Source organism: Sus scrofa, chromosome 18, assembly GCF_054392235.1.
Source record: "Sus scrofa isolate SSC_HxYL_T2T_F1_AM1 chromosome 18, Sscrofa_HxYL_maternal_Yorkshire_Landrace_v2.0, whole genome shotgun sequence".
In the NCBI taxonomy this organism is placed as follows: Eukaryota; Metazoa; Chordata; class Mammalia; order Artiodactyla; family Suidae; genus Sus; species Sus scrofa.
The window spans coordinates 62,794,216-62,811,833 of NC_139400.1; the positions used below are offsets into that span (position 1 = coordinate 62,794,216).

General features: G+C 46.6%; 1 protein-coding gene and 1 long non-coding RNA gene across 17 annotated transcripts in view; both read right to left on the bottom strand.

Moving 5' to 3' along the window:
• The window catches only part of SUGCT (succinyl-CoA:glutarate-CoA transferase), a 643,257-nt gene that overhangs the window by 188,873 nt on the left and 436,766 nt on the right, over positions 1 to 17,618 (bottom strand). The window lies entirely within an intron of this gene.
• LOC146395104 (uncharacterized) lies at positions 8,724 to 12,518 on the bottom strand. The gene is made up of 2 exons (XR_014833336.1): positions 11,716 to 12,518; positions 8,724 to 10,133 (listed from the first exon to the last, which is right to left on the bottom strand). It is a non-coding gene; the product is annotated as an uncharacterized LOC146395104 (long non-coding RNA).

A 17,618-nucleotide genomic window follows, 5' to 3' on the forward strand; every position in this document is an offset into this window, starting at 1 on the left:
CAGCTTTCTTTGGTTGACTGTGATTTCAGCAGATAAGATAAGAGGTAATAGAAGGGCTAGTAAATACCTAGAAAAGAATAACCGACTTTTCTTTCCTTGGATTTCAAGCTTTTCCAGTGCCTTCTTCTCCAGCACACGTCCTACCCACATCTCCAAGGCAATCCATCACTCCCTCTCCCTTCACCCAACCACAACCCTTTTACCTCCATCGTCCTTCTCCAAGGTTCTTTTACGTCCCAGGCCCTGCACCCTACTCCATCCCCACCCTAATGCACACTCCCACCTCCCGTCCTCTTTGATCTCTAAAGCAGCTTTGCACACTAGGAGCGAACAGCTCCCAAGGCAGAAAGGAGAAATTCATATAATTCTTGGGTACCAGGTCCTTTCCTCACTCGAAGCAGGAAAGAACTTTTCTGGAAGCAGTCGAATGCAGCCTTTGGGCTGCACGCAGCACTTTGGGACATGTTCTCAGTCGTTTTGGTCTTGAGATGTTTTCAAAAGCAGGCACCAGCAAAGTGCCAAGATCAACACAAAGTGCCACATTAACCGGAATTCTTTAATACGCACACACTGGATGATCACATGGGAGCGATTCAATCATAGCATCTATTCTCTTCTGGCAAGAAGGCATTTCGGAACGCCGAGTGCAAATAATGCTATTAAAGTGAAAACTTTGAATCTGCTTTAATTTTTTAATAAACCACTCTAAAATTTTGCCTAACCAGTAGTAAGCAATTATCTACACTCACAACACATCACATACCCTAGGCATCATGGTTACAAGAAAATAACTGCAAGATGTTTGAAACCTTGCCCTCTAAAGGCAACTGACGCTTTTAAGGAAATTTACTATTTGATAAACTACGAAAATAAGGACACACATGAGCCTTTTTTATGGCACATTATCTGAAGGCAAGAGTAGGTCTGACAAAATCTAACACATATGTGCAAGTATTTACCCCAAAGCATTTTCTGAGAAATTCAAGATGCATCACTACAAACAACAATACTACTATTCAAATACTCCCAAATACTCCCAAAAAAGTCAGAAGGAGAAACACGAGGCTATGGAGCCCAAAGTATTCCTTTCCACATTGGCTGACTGTGTTAGAATGTACACGTGCTAAACCTTTCCTTCCTAAAGGATCTTCCCACCACTCAGTTCCACTCTCCGAGGAGGCCGTGTCACGCTGTTAGCGCAATAATCCATCAGTCGGCAGTGGGTGTTATCACCGCGGTGAACCTAAGAAACCACAGAGGGAAGTATCTGGAAGTATTTGCCAGAGTCCTAGATTAGCAGCCACGCAGAAGGAAGCCAAGCTCTGGCATTCCCAAGAAAGGACCGTCACACTGAAGCGGGGACAGCCACTTTTCTGAGGCTAGAGAGCCGTGTGCCGAGGTAGTTCACTAAGGTCTGACATTCGACCACTAACCACACATAGATCAGAAAGATGGTTCTCTCTCGGGGAAGAGCCCAGGGTCTGGAGCCACACAAAATGACCCCGGAGCTAAGCGCCCCCTATTCCCTATTAAACATTTGTTCTGCTTGCACCTTTCGGAGAGGCTGATTCCTACGCCTCAGCCACGTCGCTCCTTGATACCAGATACTGAATTCAAATGCGTCAGGGGACATGCCAGGCGCGACAGGGCTAAAAAGAGTCGGGGCCTGCTGCTCACTAGGTGGTCAGTCTTAACACACTTCTCTCCAAGGCCCCGTGTAACTCTGTGAGCCACTGAGGACATCTGGCTTTCCCCGCCCTTGATGAAGAGAAAGGGGAAGCTGGGATTACAGGTTGAAAATCTCCATTATAACTTCCCGTTTAGTGAGTTTTCCCTGGAGCAAAACAAAATTTCACTTATCAAACATAAATGAGAAATCTGTGCTTCATTAGTCAGCCATCACATTTTAAGGTGTTCCCCGGTTGGGTTGCTCACCAAATAAAACTGGAAAGACCTTCCTCTCAGCTTTTCTAGATCTTAGAGCCCAGTGTCAGCAAAAGTCACCCCTCCTTTCATTAGTAATACCTGCCATTGTGAAATCCTTGCCAGGACACGGAGGCGTGAGGATCCATACCTGTCATGAAGACTCTGGGGACATACATGCATCCAGAAGGAATGTCTAACATACTTCAAGACCAAAAGTCAGGCACCAATTAATTAGCATGGCTGCAGACTATGGCGTCATGGTGGTAAAAAGTAACGTAACATAAAATTTACCCTTTTAACCGTCTGAAATGTACAATTCAGTGGCATTAAGTACCTTCAGATGTTATGCCAACACCTCTGCTATCATTTCCAGAACTTTTTCATCACTCCCCAAAGACACTCTATTCCCATTAAACAATAACTCCCCACTGTCCCCCACCCCCAGCCCCTGGTAACCTCTGCTTTATTTTGTGTGTCTATGAATTGACCTACTCTATGTTCGAGATATAAGGCCTATCATGGTCCTATGTCTGTAATGCTTTGATACTCCTGCTCATCAAACAAAAGGTGAGTCTACGTTCTCTTTCCTTGAATATGGGGCTGGCTGAGTGGCTCACTTCTAACGAATCAAATGAGGTAAAAGTGGCCTTGCGTGACTTTCAGCCTAGGTCACAAAGAGCTCCCTCCTGTCTTCCTCTCTCTCTCACCCTTGGAGTCGAGCCACCGCCCTCTGAAGAAGCCCAGCAGCCATGTAGAAAAGTCAAGCGTAGGTTTTCGGGCCATGGCCCCAGCTAAAGTCCCAGCCAATAGCCACCATCAACCACCAGACATGTGAGGAAGTTTCTGGGTAACTCCAGCCCCCCAGCATTGGAGCCCCCAGCTGACACTAAGCAAAACAGGGACAAGCCTGCCTCATCAAGCCCCCCAAATTTCAGATCCATGAGAAAGACAAATGTTTTAATCCTTGTGTGTCACTAAATGTTGAGGTAGTTTGTTATGCAGCAACAGATCATTGAAATACCAACCAATCAGGGTCCCTGCTGGCGAGAAACACCACATAGGTGTGTATCGGCTGAATATTAGTGCTCTGTGTATCCCGTAACACAGAGGAAGCAAGAACAAAAAATCAGAACAGGGACTCTTGGAAACAAGATGGTTTGGGAATGTTCAATTAAGTAAGTTCATAGTAACTTGGACCAAAGTTAAGGAAGGAATCAACAGTCTTGAATCAACGAGTGATATCTGAGCATCTGCACAATAGCAAACCTTGGGGAAGATTAGAAAATAGTTAACTGAGGAGTTCCCATTGTGGCTCAGTGGGTTAAGAACCCGACTAGTACCCATGAGGATGCAGGTTTGATCCCTGGCCCCAATCAGTGGGTTAAGAATCTGGCAATGTCATGAGCTGCATGTGGTGTAGGTTCCAGACTCAGCTCAGATCCCACCTTGCTGAAGCTGTGGGTGTGGTATAGGCTGGCCACTGTAGCTCTGATTCGACCCCTAGCCTGGGAACTTCCATATGCTGCAGGTGCAGCCCTAAAAAGACACACACACAAAGAAGAATGAAAATAATTAATTGAGCATTACTTATATTAATATTATTGATGGACACATATAAAATCAATTATGAGTGAAAACAATGGATAGAAAACTAATTCACTGACAAAATCAAAGTGTATTTCTCCTTGATAAGAAAACAAACACCAGATTTTGGCTATTTTAATTGATTTCCCTTTCACTTAATAAAAATAAAAATAGGTGATAAAAATAGGTGATCTTGGTGGCAGAAAGATAATAACACAAACAAACTCTGTCCCAGCACAACAGGGACAAAAGAGAAAAAATAAATTTAAAGCTTCAATAAAATGTGCTCCCTGGCAGATTTTTGCGGTTTGTGTTAATTTAACCTAATTGGCACTCTGCTTTTTCTAGCTAAGAACTTGTGGCTTTCTTCAGTTCTAGAAAATTCTCAGCTGTCATCATCTGCTGCATATTGTCTTCTCTTCATTCTACCCTTCGGATCTCCCATTAAAAATATATTTCAGTGTCTCGGTTCATCTCCTGACTCTTTCATATTTTTCATTTATTCCTCCCTCCTTCCTTAATAGCCTATGTACCTTAGTTCTATTTTCCATTTCACTAACTATTGCTTCTACTGTGTCCAATCTACTCAAGCCTCTTGATTACGGTCCTTTTTTTTCAATTTTTAATCTACATGAAAAATTCAATTGCGAGGTTTTTGGTTTTATTTTGTTTTTTCTTTTTAGGGCTGCACTTGTGGCATATGGAAGTTCCCAGGCTAGGGGTAGAATCAGAGCTACAGCTGCTGGCCTACACCACAGCCACAGCAATGCAGGATCCGAGCTGCATCTGTGACCTACACCATAGCTCACCACAACGCCGGGTCCTTAACCCACTGAGTGAGGCCAGGGATCAAACCTGCATCCTCATGGATACTAGTCAGGTTCGGAACCCACTGAGCCACAAAGAGAACTCCATTTGCAAGATTTCTGGTAGATTCTTAGCTGCATTCATTCATACTAGTTTCAAATCTTTTGATTTTTGATTCACAATTTCCTATTACTGCTTAATTTAAATACCAGTCCTTTTCTTATTCTTTCAAAGACAGGAAAATAATTTACTGAAATCATTTGACTACTGCTTAATTATTTCTAATTTCTCAAGTGAAACTTCTACAACTTGTTGGCTATACTCACTGTCTTTCATAGTCTTAAATGTCCCCAAAGTCTTAAATTTGAGTTTTGTGAGTTCTTCTTGGTAAGGAAATTTTATTGTTTTGTTTCTTTGGTTTCATCTCTTCCTAAGCTCAGGTCCAGATAGTGAGCAGTTTCACGACTGCCTCAGCCTGACCTGAGAGTCCACAGTTCAGAACGGGCTGGTACTAGAAGCTTGGGGCACTGCCCAGTGGGGGCCGAAAGTCCTAGACTCCACAATAGCAAATGGAATCATTACGGGAAAATCTACTAGAATGAGTGAGTAGCTCTGCTTGGTCTCTTTGCCAGGGTTTTTCTTTTTTTCCTTTTTTTGGGGGGCCGCACCCATGGCATATGGAGATTCCCAGGCTATGGGCTGAATCAGAGCTATAGCTGCCAGCCTACACCACAGCCACAGCAATGCAGGATCCGAGCCGCGGCTGTGACCTCCACCACAGCTCAGGGCAACATGGGATCCTTCACCTACTGAGTGAGGCCAGGGATCGAACTTGCATCCTCTTGGATACTAGTCAGGTTCATTAACCACCGAGCCACAGCAGGAACTGCTCCTTGCCAGGTCATTTCTAAATCAGCCCCTGACATCACAGAGGGCATGGTCTCTGTGACTCGCCACGGTGGGTAGGTTTACTGCCTCATGGGCCCTGGGCTACTGGCCCTTCTCCCATTTTCCAGTTTCAGTACCTCCAGTATTTCAGCTCCTGCTCACCATGCAGATTTTCATTCTGATTTTGTTCATTATAGATTTTTATTTTAAATTCTGCTTTTAGTGAAACCCCACTTCTCTTTAAGTTCTTCCCCTTCCCAACATTCTGTGTTCCAAATGGTTAGAGAGGGACACCCATTCTGCCATCTTGACCAAGAAGAAAAAATGAGAATAAAAGGAATTCTTTTCTTTTCCTCTATTTTGAATGAAAATCCCTATGATTTTCATATTTAAAATTTTCATCTTCATCCTGAGGAGAAGGTAAAGTGAGCCTGTCACTGCGTAAAATAATATATTTGCTCTGAAAATAATACTACGAAGCAAATGTATTTGATTTAGTACTCTTACTACCCAAAGAATACAACTTTACTTTTTGTCTTTTTAGGGCCACACCCGAGGTTGTGTAGAGGTTCCCAGGCCAGGGGTCAAATTGGAGCTATAGCTGCTGGCCTACATCGCAGCCACAGCAATGCCAGATTGGAGCCGAGCCTGCAACCTACACCACAGCTCATGGCAATGCCAGATCCTTAGCCCACTGAGAGAGGCCAGGGATCGAACCTGTGTCCTCATGGATACTAGTTGGGTTCATTACTGCTGAGCCACGATGGGAACTCCTACAACTTTTAAATATATATGTATATTTATGCAAAAGCAAAAGATACGCAGATTATCACACAATACCCCTTTGTATGAGAAATGAACCTTCTCCGGATCTAAACAGCTCTGTTTAGAAGCCTTGAAATCTTTTGAATTACTGAATTTTGCTTTTTAAATTTTTTTAAATTTCTTTTTAAATTTTTTTTTTTTTTTACAAAATATAAAGGTTACTTTCCATTTGCAGGTATTACAAAACATTGGCTCTATTCCCTCATGTTGTACAACACATCCCTGAGTCTATTTTATACCCAACGATCTGTACCTCTCACTCTCACACTTCTAAACTGCATTCCTCCCCACCGGTAACCACTAGATTGTGCTCTACACCTGGGAGTCTGCCTCTTTTTAGTTACACTCACTAGTTTGTTGTATTTTTAGCAAATGTTGCTTTAGATTCGTAGCATAAACAAGCAAGCGAGAACCGGCTCTTCAGCTCTTCTAGCGTTTAGAGCTCAACTCTAACGTTCAAAGACAAGTTCGGATTGCCTGATTTGGCACCAAGCACCTGCTAAAAAGCATCATTTCCCTGGCTGGAGGTGCAGGTAACTCAACACATACACTGACAACAGACTTCACATAAACATTTGTCTGCATGTTGGTTCACTGCAAGCAAATTTTAATATGCTCAATAACCCTGACCTGAGTCAGTCCATTTTAGTGCAGGTCTGTCTTTCTACAAAGAGGTCAGATTCTGCGTATGCTGTGTATCATTTACAGAAAAGGGAGAAATTTTCTTTTAATCCTTAATACTAAGTGTTAATACATTTAAAAGAAAAAATTACAGACACTTTTAACTTCTATTAAAGTATGTCTGTACAGGCACTGGGAGCTAAAGTTGCTGAGTACCTTCACCAGGTGATACAAAGGTGTAAGACACTCACGATTCTTCCTTTAGCTGATCTTATAATATTTATAATATAGTTGTTCTATAATATTTGAAGAAACCCTTCTAAATCTGTCTCTCTCGGATTCTCCCTCCCTCTTCCTCCCTCCCTCATGTCTTCTCCTAGGAATACCTCTTTTCCAAAAAAAGTATAAAGAAAGCTCTCTTTACAATGCAGTCTGTATCAGACGTACAGGACGCGTGGTTACTAACAATAATTTTAGTGGCATTTAGAAATGCTATTGTCCTTAAATTTCAAGTGACTTGCAAACTAATCAGTTTCGCATCTCTAAATGAGAGATTCTAATTCTCTTTTATGAGGATGCAGAGAAAAATAAATCATATTTTCAAAAATTTGTGTGTGACTAACACAGTTAACACTCATCAAATGTGTTTTTGAATGAATGCCTATGATTTTATATAACCTGTGTGGAAACAGCTGTATAACTTAATTTTTTTTCTTGCGCAGCCGTGGAAGGACAAGAAAATCAGAAGAAAGGAACTGGTGGGGCCACTCCACGTTTCTGCTTCGTGTCTGCCTGGTTCTTCTCCAAGCTGAGTGAGGTTGACTTGGAAGTGGAAAGGGAACTGCAGAAAGACAAACGCTTCAACAGCAAAACCGGTGGCCGTCACAGAAGACTTCCGAGGATACCGAGGTAGAAGACTCAGCTGAGAAAGTGTGGCGTTTACTAGCCATGAGTTTTACACAGAGCCTGATACAAAACGCGTACTTCTCATCTTCTAGCAAAAGGCAAGCAAAGGAGAATATCAAAGCTCCGCTAATTGACGTTTTTCTAAAGAAGATATTCGAATGATCGACAAGTACAGAGCAAGGTGCTCAATATCACTAGCTGCTGGGGAAAATGTAAACCCGCCACGCGGAGATATCACCCCACCCCAGCCCTGTGAGAAAGGCCAGCATCAGAAACAAAAACAGAAACAAAAAACAAGAGACAACAGTGTTGGTGAGGATGTGGAAAAACCGAACCCTTACAAACCGTTGGGGGGCATGTAAACTGGTGCAGCCACTGTGGGAAACAGTGTGGAGAGCCTCGAAAAATTAAAAACAGAACTACCACGTGATCTGGCAAGGCTGCTTCAGGAGTCTCTCCAAAGGTGACAAAACCACTATCCCAAACACACCTGTACCTTCACTTTCACTGCAGTATTATTTACAGCAGCCAAGACACACAAACAACCTAAGAGTCTTCAATGAACGAATGGACAAAGAAAATACAACTACTATTCAGTCATTAAAAAACCGGGAATTTCTGCCACTTGCGACCACATGGGCAGAGCTTGAGGGCATTACGCTAAGTGCAATACGTCAAACAGAGAAAGGCGAATTCTGCGTGAGCACACGCCTATGCAGTATCTAAAAAGTCAAACTTAGAGATAGACAAAGACATCGGATTTGTGGCTGGCAGACGTGGGAGCTGGCGGATGGGTAAATTGGGAGAAAGTAGCAAAAGGTACAAACTTCCAGCTACAGAATTGTACATTTGAAAGTTGCTAAGCGACTAGATCTTAAAAATTCTCATCACAAAGAAAAAAACTGCAGCTCCGTGAGGTGATGGATATTAACTAAACTTGTGGCAATCATTTCACAGTGTAAACTTCTGTGTATCAAATCATTCTGTTGTACACCTTAAACTAAATAATATTATGTATCAATTACATCTCAATAAAACTGGGGGGAAATTTAAGGAAAAAAAGAAAAAGCACCTTTGCTAGGATGCTGCTGTACAGCCAATGTAGCAGGACTTCCATCCCAGGTTGAGAACCATCTCAGGCACGTGTGGCTCTTCCTGAGCGTCTAGAGGCACCAGTTTTATTACACACATACTTATGCAAAGCACCATTCTAGGCCACGGTGGTGAATGAAGTCCTGCCTCCCTGGAGCTAGCATTACAGAATAAATGAGTTAGCCAAGTCTCTGGGCTGCAGGCATCCACAGAGGGTAAGACCAGAGTCCAAAGAAAGAATCTGTTCACTTCAAAGACCACGCAGGGTTAAGTCACACGTGGGTGCAAACAGGGGAGGACTCCAGGTTCTCCGAGAAAAAAGTTCAAACCCACGTAGCAATGACGCAGACCTCCGTTCCCCTAGAGAAGAGAGAGAGCCTGGTCCGTCAGCTCGGGAATCTCAACTCGGCGGTCTTCTCGCTGTGGCTGTCATTATTCTACCCGGGACTTTGAGATGGAACTGGTCTTAGGTCTCAGGAGTGACGGCATCTGCAGGAAGGGTCTCCTCTGAGGAATCTGCGACACTACCCTCCCCATCGCCAGAGGGTCTAAAGCCGAATCGCTTCATTCCGACCGCAGCTGCCCAGATCCAACTGAAACACAACATCATGAAAGGGCCCTTTTGCCATCGTGCAGGTCAGCCGCTGATGCGATTCTGATGAGTACAAACGACCTCTGGAATGTTCCGTCTGTGAAACTGAATCTACACCGCTGGTGACAGGGTGGGCCTCCTAGCTCTTGCCCAGGAAGCTCGAGAGGTACAGGCCCACAACATGCACGCACAGCCCACGTTGGGAAGAAAAGCTGCTGTTAAACACACACCAGGAGCGTGGCTTGGGGGCTGAAGGGTTTCTTATCACGTAGAAAGCTGCTGAGAGGAACCCAGAGTCCTCAGAGGTAAAGCTGCAGGGTGCATCTATGCTACCTAGAGCCGGGGGCTTGTGACAACCAACACTGTCTCCTGTTTCCACCCCGCTGCCTTTTCCACGCTCCTGGAACTCAGGGTTATGAAGACAGGACACGGCGGCGTGAACCAAAACAACTCTGGACTTTGGATTTTGGTGTGAACGTCACGTTACCCACTTATCAGATAACCCGGGTCAAAGGACCCAGCCACGCGGAGCTTCCATTCTCTAATCTATAAAAGAGAGATGTGATAATTATCTCACGGGAGTTTTAGAGAAAACAAGTGGGATTTTCTCTCTCTCTCTCTCCCCCTCTCTCCTCTCTTTCTCACTCCCTTTCTTTCAGACATACACACTCACACACTCACGCATACATGCTCCAGTTAATTCATTTCCATTCTGTTAGCTCAGAATCTTGTGTGTACTCTATTACACAACTTTTTGTTTTGTCTTTTTAGGGCCGCACCTGCGGCATATGGAGGTTCCCAGGCCAGGGGTCAAATAGGAGCTATAGCTGCCGGCCTACACCACAGCCACAGCAACTAGGGATCCAAGCCACATCTGTGACCTACACCACAGCTCACAGCAATGCCGGATCCTTAACCCACTGAGCGAGGCCAGGGATCGAACCTGCATCCTCATGGATACTAGTCAGACTTGTTTCTGCTGAGCCACGACGGGAACTCCCACAACTTTTAAAATATTTGTTATACATTTTTACCTTCTGTACCAAACTGGGAGCTCTTTGGGAACAGAACATATATCTCATTATCTTCCTGTCTTGAGGATTCAGAAAGGTCTTAGCCTAGAGAAGGGACTCAAAAAAGGCTCTTTTCCCGCCTTTTCTAACAGTCACAAGAGTTCTCTTCTCCACTGAAGACAGGACGTGAGAACAAGAGGAAGACAGCACTTCTGTTCCAATATCACGACGGTGTTCACGTGCAGTCTTTTCACCCCAAATGATGTTACAGTGGGACGCTGTGCAGATGCTCTTTCCAGCTTCTGCTTATCCCTACTTTGCAGTTGCTCTTTCCTGAGAGATGGTTTCTTGGTTCTCAGATACTGGGTCGAGCCAGTGTGAGCAGAGGGCAGGGATTTTATCAGGTGAACTGACGAAGCAGGAGCTGAAGAAGAAGCAGCCTCCTTCCCTGCTTCCTGAGATGCAGTGTAGACAGGATGGAGCTCAGCAAGTGGGGCAGGACAAGGGGTTTCTCCCTCCGTGTGACCTGACGGGTAGCTGGTGTCAGAGGACTTGGGTTTGGGCTGAAGAACGGCCACTGGAGGAGCGAGTGGGGCAGCAGGTGAAGCGAGGGAGCTGTTGGCGGGGGGTGGGGGGTGGGGGGGCTGACGGCACAGAGGAAGGGGGCAGAGGAGGTGCGGGGAAGCACAGAGGGCATTCTGGGCAGGCTGACCGGGGGGGGAGGTCAGGGGCGTCCTGTGCCTGAGTGGGGGTTGAAACAGAGAAGCGGGCGCCAGAAGGGAGGAGGAAGGTAGGCGAGCGACCCCCGAGAGCCCCCCCCCCCGAACTGCTAGGGCTTTCTTTCCCCCTCTGAAACCGGCCTCGAATATTTAGAGGTGTTTGGAGCTCCCATGGTGGCTCAGCAGTAATGAACCTGACCAGTATCCATGAGGACATGGGTTTGATCCCTGGCCTCACTCAGTGGGTTAAGGATCTGGTGGTGCCACGAGCTGTGGTGTAGGTGGCAGATGCGGCTTGGATCTGGCGTTGCTGTGGCTCTGGTGTAGGCCCAAGGCTACGGCTCCAATTTGACCCCTAGGCTGGGAACTTCCATATGCTGCAGGTGTGGCCTTGAAAAGGCTGAAAAAAAAATTAAAAAAAAAAAATTAGAGATGCTTTACCTCAGGCTCTGGAGCTTCTCAATCTAATTCTGCAGTTCCCAAAGTGGAGCTTGGCTTGTGGGTGGCCAGAGCTTCAAAAGGGTCATGAATAGTTTCCTCCCTTGATATTGTACGTATAAGGTCAATTTCGTACTTGGATGGATTATGTAATCCAGAGTCACAAAGACTGCTATCTCACAATATATACATAGTCTAACAGAAGAGGCTGCTCTTTTTTTTTTTTTTTAGCGCCGCACCCATAGCATATGGAAGGTCCCAGGCTAGGGGTCGAATCGGAGCTACAGCTGCCAGCTTACACCACAGCCACAGCCACGCCAGATCCGAGCCACGTCTGCCACCTACACCACCACAGCTCATGGCACCACGGGATCCTTAACCCACTGAGCAAGGGCAGGGATGGAACCCGCGTCCTTGTGGGTGCCAGTCGGACGCGTTTCTGCTGCGCCCCGACGGGGCCTCCGAGACGGGGATGTCTTAACGCTGATCACGGATTCCGACCAACGGCTTTCCAGGCTCGCTCTCCAACACAAGACCTTGATTCTCCACTCACTCGCGACAGACCATCGGACTGGGACAGCACACCCTCCCCCTTCGCGAGGTCCTTCAAAACTGCCCCCCTTCCTCCTGCCACACCGCCCCCTCTTCCAGCCTCACAGGATCACCGCAGGCCACACACCCCATGTTCATAGCTGCAGCGACAGGGCGCCTCGACCTCCTGATGAACTGAGTCCACCTTCGAGGCTTCCTCTGAGCCCTCCACACCCGGGAAGCAGCAGTTCCTGTCGCCCTTGGGTTATCACTCACTCCCCGCAGGAGAGACGCTCCGATTTCAAGGGCGTGGCTCAACCGTGTAGACCTCACAGGTCCCGAAGCATGGCATACGGGTTCTTTCCTTCTGGATAAACGCATCGTTCACCCATTTAAACCACACAGATTCCGCTTAGAAAGCGAGGGCTGCGTGCTGGGCTGGGCTTGTGACGATGATGGAGACGCAGGACAGGCTGCGTGAAGGGCGAGTCAGTGGAAACGCACACTGTGACGAGGCAGGTCCCGGACAGAGCAGAGCAGAGGGTGCTGGGAGACGATGGGGGAGGAACGCGAACCGAGCAGAGGGCCAGGAAGAAAGGAGGCGGTGACTCCGGAGCAGCATCTTCAGGGTGGGCACACCCGGGGCCGAGCGAGCGGGGGCTGGAGATCCCGGGGAAACGGAAGGAGGGAGCAGGCTCTGGGGCCAGACGCCCTCCGTGGGAAGAGAGCACAGGCAGAGAGGACAGAGGGGACTGCAGAGGGGCGAGATGAGGGATTCGGGTCTTGGCCTGAACAACTGCAACCCAGTCCATGGACACAGCGAGCGGCCGTCAGGAGCCGACCGGATGTGGAGAGCCCTCCTAGGATGCTTTCGTTGTGAGACTGTGAGAAATGATGAAGGCCTTAGAGAGGAAAGAAGAGAGGGCAGATTCGAGGAAGCGACTTCAAAGGGTCTCTCTGTACAACCTCATGACAGGTGAACGGGGGCTAAAGAGAGAGCCAGGGCAAGGGCCACCTCTTTGCTTCTGACCTGAATGCCTGTTACGGCTGAGATAAAGAAGAGCAGGCTCAGGGGTGAGAGAGGAAAGATTATGAGCTTATGTGGCACATGTCAGGTCCTGTGGGGCACAGCCAAGGACGAATTTCCAGATGACGACATGTGGCTGGCATAGAGTGGAGGCGACTGGACCGAAGACAGGAGTGCTGCAAAGGCCGGCAGCTGAGTTCTGTTCAGAAGCAAAAGAAGGGTATAGAGAATGACAAGCAGCTTGCGTACATTATGACGGACGGAAATCTCTTAAAAGATAGAAGGCAGAATTCTAAGCTTTTTTCTCTTTTTTTAAAATTGCAGTTGATATACAACATGATGCCAGTTTCTGCTGTACAGCAAAGTGACCCAGTCACACACATATAGACCTTCTTTTTCTCATATTGTCTTCCATCATATTCTATCCCAAGGATTCTATACAGTAGGATCTCATTGCTTATCCACGCTAAGTGTAATAGCTTGCGGCTACTAACCCTGAACTCGGTCTTGCCACTGAATTCCCCAGCTCCGCCCTTTATCCTCAAACTCCCCTCACAATTCCTTAAGGAAACACAAGCTCCCAGGTCAAGAACTGTAACAAGGTCAAGGGTATGCGCTCCCATTCTTACCCTACACCCCTGTACCTTCAGCACGGTAGGAAGCCCCTGCGTGGGTGGGACTGGACCATCCTTGCTCTAAAACTGGAGGCAGATACAAAGGATCCACAGTAGGTACAGCAAGCTGAGAGGGGGCTGAGTCTATCGGCCCTAAACTGAAATGCAAGCCTCAGTCCTCTGAACCTGATCACTCTAATGTCAAGGAGAAGTGTGAAGAAAAAGCAAATTGAGGGGAACAAGAGGACCGAGCGAGGGGTTTTTCCATGGTCCAGAAGAGAGACTGTTTAATCCAGACCCCTAGGCAGTCTTAGGATAAGGTACTTCCCTGGCAGTAATGGCTCCAAACCTATATTGCTCCCAGGTTCACGGGAGAACGAGGGGATTGTCCAAGAGTAATAACTGAGAGCCAGATGGGGAGTGAGAGAAGCCCCTGCACCTGTTCTAATAAATGTCACTGCCCTTGATCCCACTTAATCATCCCTCTTCCTTGGGGACGACGTGAGGAGTCAGACGGTACCAAGACTTGCCAAGAGCTCCCATTGAATCCCAAAGGCCAAACAAAGGACCCTGATAAACATCTAAATTTCAGGGACGGACAAAACAGAAGAGGAACTTTTAAGGAGATGCCTGAGGAGAAAGAATAAAAGGGTAGACGGAAAAGTAGCAGGGTGTGCATTTCTAGAAAGTTCGGGAGGGCAGGCTTTAGAAAGGGACAACAGTCAGGGGGCAAGACGCAACTGGATAAGGCAGCTCGGAGGGTCATACGTGGCCTCGGTGAACACGGTTTTCCAAGGAGTGCGGGACCCCTGACAGTGGCAAACAGGAAGGTGCACAGTCTTGCATGTGCCAAGGTCTGCCTGGGTGAGAGCCTGAACTGGGAATTCCACTTTTACATGACAGCTAGCCAGCAGGGCTCGGAACTGGCTAATGGCCAAGGTAGAATTCTCGGCGACGTAGGAAGGTACCTCAATAACACGGTCTTTGCTTAGTTAGTGCCCAGATGGCTCACTTGAGTTTCTGACCAGCAGATGGTGAAGTATCACAGAAGTGTTCTAGTTTTTGATGAGCTGTGAATCTGTACGTTCTCCTTTCCTGCTTACCATTTGGACAAATGTGGGTTAGTGTTTCTTTTGGAGCTTAGATGAATAAACTTGTTAATCTTCCATTTCATTCTAAACAAAGATGGGAAGATAAAAGAATGCCCCATAGGACATCAAACTCAACATGTTCAAAGCTGCACACACACACACACACACCCCAACAAAGAGGCAGAAAGAGATGGAGAAAGAACAAATGACACCATCTGGTATTCAACTACAATAAAATACCTACACTCCAGTTACACTAATATTAATTTTGTTGGATGATTTGAGACCTAGATTTGAGTGCCCCTTGTGCCACTTACCAGCTATGGATCTTGGGCACGATACTTAGTCTCTCTTAAGTTCAGTTGCCTTCCTGGTGAATTGGGATAATAATAATTATGTCTAATTCATTGGACTATAAGCATTAAATATTAGAACACACATGTATATATGACATGACTCCTGGCACAAAGTAAGGGCTCCATAAGTGCTATCTACATCTACTCTAATTTTTACGGCACTTCAGGGCCTGGCTGGCGCCAATGGACCTCAAGACTAATTACAGCATATGTGCTATTCAACATCCTTTACATTCAGAGAATACCCATAACACAAACACCTCATCATACGCACACACACATGTGTAACAAGCCGGTTCCTCCAAAAAGGCAGTCTTCACATTATAAAGAACTTCAGTCTAAAAGTATGTTGGTAAGAATGTTCTTTGATCCTAGAAATGTTTTCCGCCCTCACAGAAACGACGACTAGAATAAAGTGTTCACAGAATTCTATGACCCAAATTCACTTTATAAACGATGCCAGTTAGGAAAATGTAATAAAGAGAAGTGCAAATACTCAAGCTTCAAGGGAATTAGCTGATGCGGAGAATATATGGGTCCAAGGTCTATTCTAGCTCCCTTCTATTTAGCAAGAGACTGGAGAGTTAAAAATTGAATGGGGTGGGGAGAGAAATCCAAAACACTTTTTTTTTTTGGTCTTTTTAGGGCCACACTCGCAGCATAAGGAGGTTGCCAGGCTAGGGGTCGAGTCGGAGCTGCAGCTGCCGGCTTACACCACAACCACAGCAACGCCAGATCCGAGACATGTCTGTGACCTACGCCACAGCTCACGGCAACGCCGGATCCTTAACCCACTGAGAGAAGCCAGGGATCGAACCCATAACCCTATGGTTCCTAGTCGGATTCGTTTCTGCTGTGCCACAACGGGAACTCCCCAAAACACTCTTGTTATTCAGGTTCCAGGCAAGACTTAGTCCTCAGTTCCACCAATCAGATGAACCCACACAAAGCCTTGACTTTGCATGGTGAATCCCATGGAGAGACAAGCAGAGTAGGGAGCATGCACTTCTTATGTGGCTCCTGAGTTTGGTTCTCAGGGGTATTTGCAAAACAACTTTCTATCCAGAAACCACATGGGGCTGGGATGGGGGAAGCGGGAGAAGGTAGGGAACAGAGATACGTGAGGGACGGAAAAGGAGTCATTCGTATGCCCTGGTTGTCCGTAACGTGGTTATATGACAGACGTGCACTCTCTGTGGTGGAAATACTCAAGAAGCAGCTTTGGAAAAGCCAAGCTCCTTAGCTTCCATCCCACGTTAATTCAGTCAGAACCTAGGAGGGGAGGCACCTAGGAATCTGGCAACTTTGATGGGGAGTGAGGTTGGAGACCCAATGCCATGGAGAAAATATGCTTAAACAGAAAGTACATTTCAGTGTTTACTCCTATTCACGTTCAGAAATAACTGAGACCTGGAAGGAGAAAGCCCACGTTATCTTAGACACACGCGAGCTTTGAGTTTGCGGTTGCGGATGTTAAGGAGGAGGCGGATTTGCTGTCAGGTGACATCTCTGAATTCACGAGGACAGGAACCCTGCTGTGCGCCCGCGCCGGGGCTGCAGGTGGCTCGCCTGAAGAGCACCAGCGCGTTCAGGGGAGGCTAAACAGCATGCACTCCGGTGACCGAATCCTACCTGCCCAACTGGTGGCTCCGGAGAAGGCAGTGTAGACGTTTTGCGCTTACGGTTATTGCGAGAAGATCCGTCTAATCACTGGGTGGGTGCTAACCACCCAGCCTCGCTGTGGTGAGAACCCGGCATTCAAATGAGCCCGTTTGAACAACCAAACACAGTAAATGTGGATATAAAGTCACTCTCTACAGTAACTGCTGATGACATAAAAACCCAAAATCTAGAAGTCAGTAAACGGCTAGATTCAGGGGAACACAGGCCACGTGTTTCACTTTGCAGATACATGACCTCTGCTCACCCCACCCGATAAAGAGCCGACGTGCCGATGAGCCCTGGCAGAGGACTTTCTTCTCATGGGGCTTGGATCCTCCTCTGCTTCCTTGTCTGCGTGCTTCTCAAACTTCACCAACCTTAGGAGCTGGGAATCAGGCCTCTTCCTCTTGGTATTTAGAAATACCTCTTTGGGGAGTTCCCGTCATGGCTCAGCGATCATGAACCTAACTAGTATCCATGAGGATGCGGGTTCGATCCCTGGCCTCGCTCAGTGGGCTACGGATCCCCATGAGCTGTGGTGTAGGTCCAGATGTGGCTCAGATCCCAAGTTGCTGTGCCTGTGGTATAGGTAGGCAGCTGGCACTCCGATTTGACCCCTAACCTGGGAACTTCCATATGGCAGGTGTGCAGCCCTTAAAAAAAAAAAAAAGAAAGAAAGAAAATGAAAGAAAGAAATACCTCTGATTTTCGTTCTTGTGAGAAAATGCATACAAAAACTAAGGAAAGTTGGAAAAATAAAACATATTCATAAATCCCCTTCCTTCCCAGTCCAATGTTGAAACCATTTGATATTTTGAACAAATACTAAGTAAACAGGCTGACAGGAGAATTTCAGCTGGAAGTAATAAAGAGAGAGAAACTGCTATCTATCGAGCATTTTCGAGTGCCACCCACTACGGCCTGAA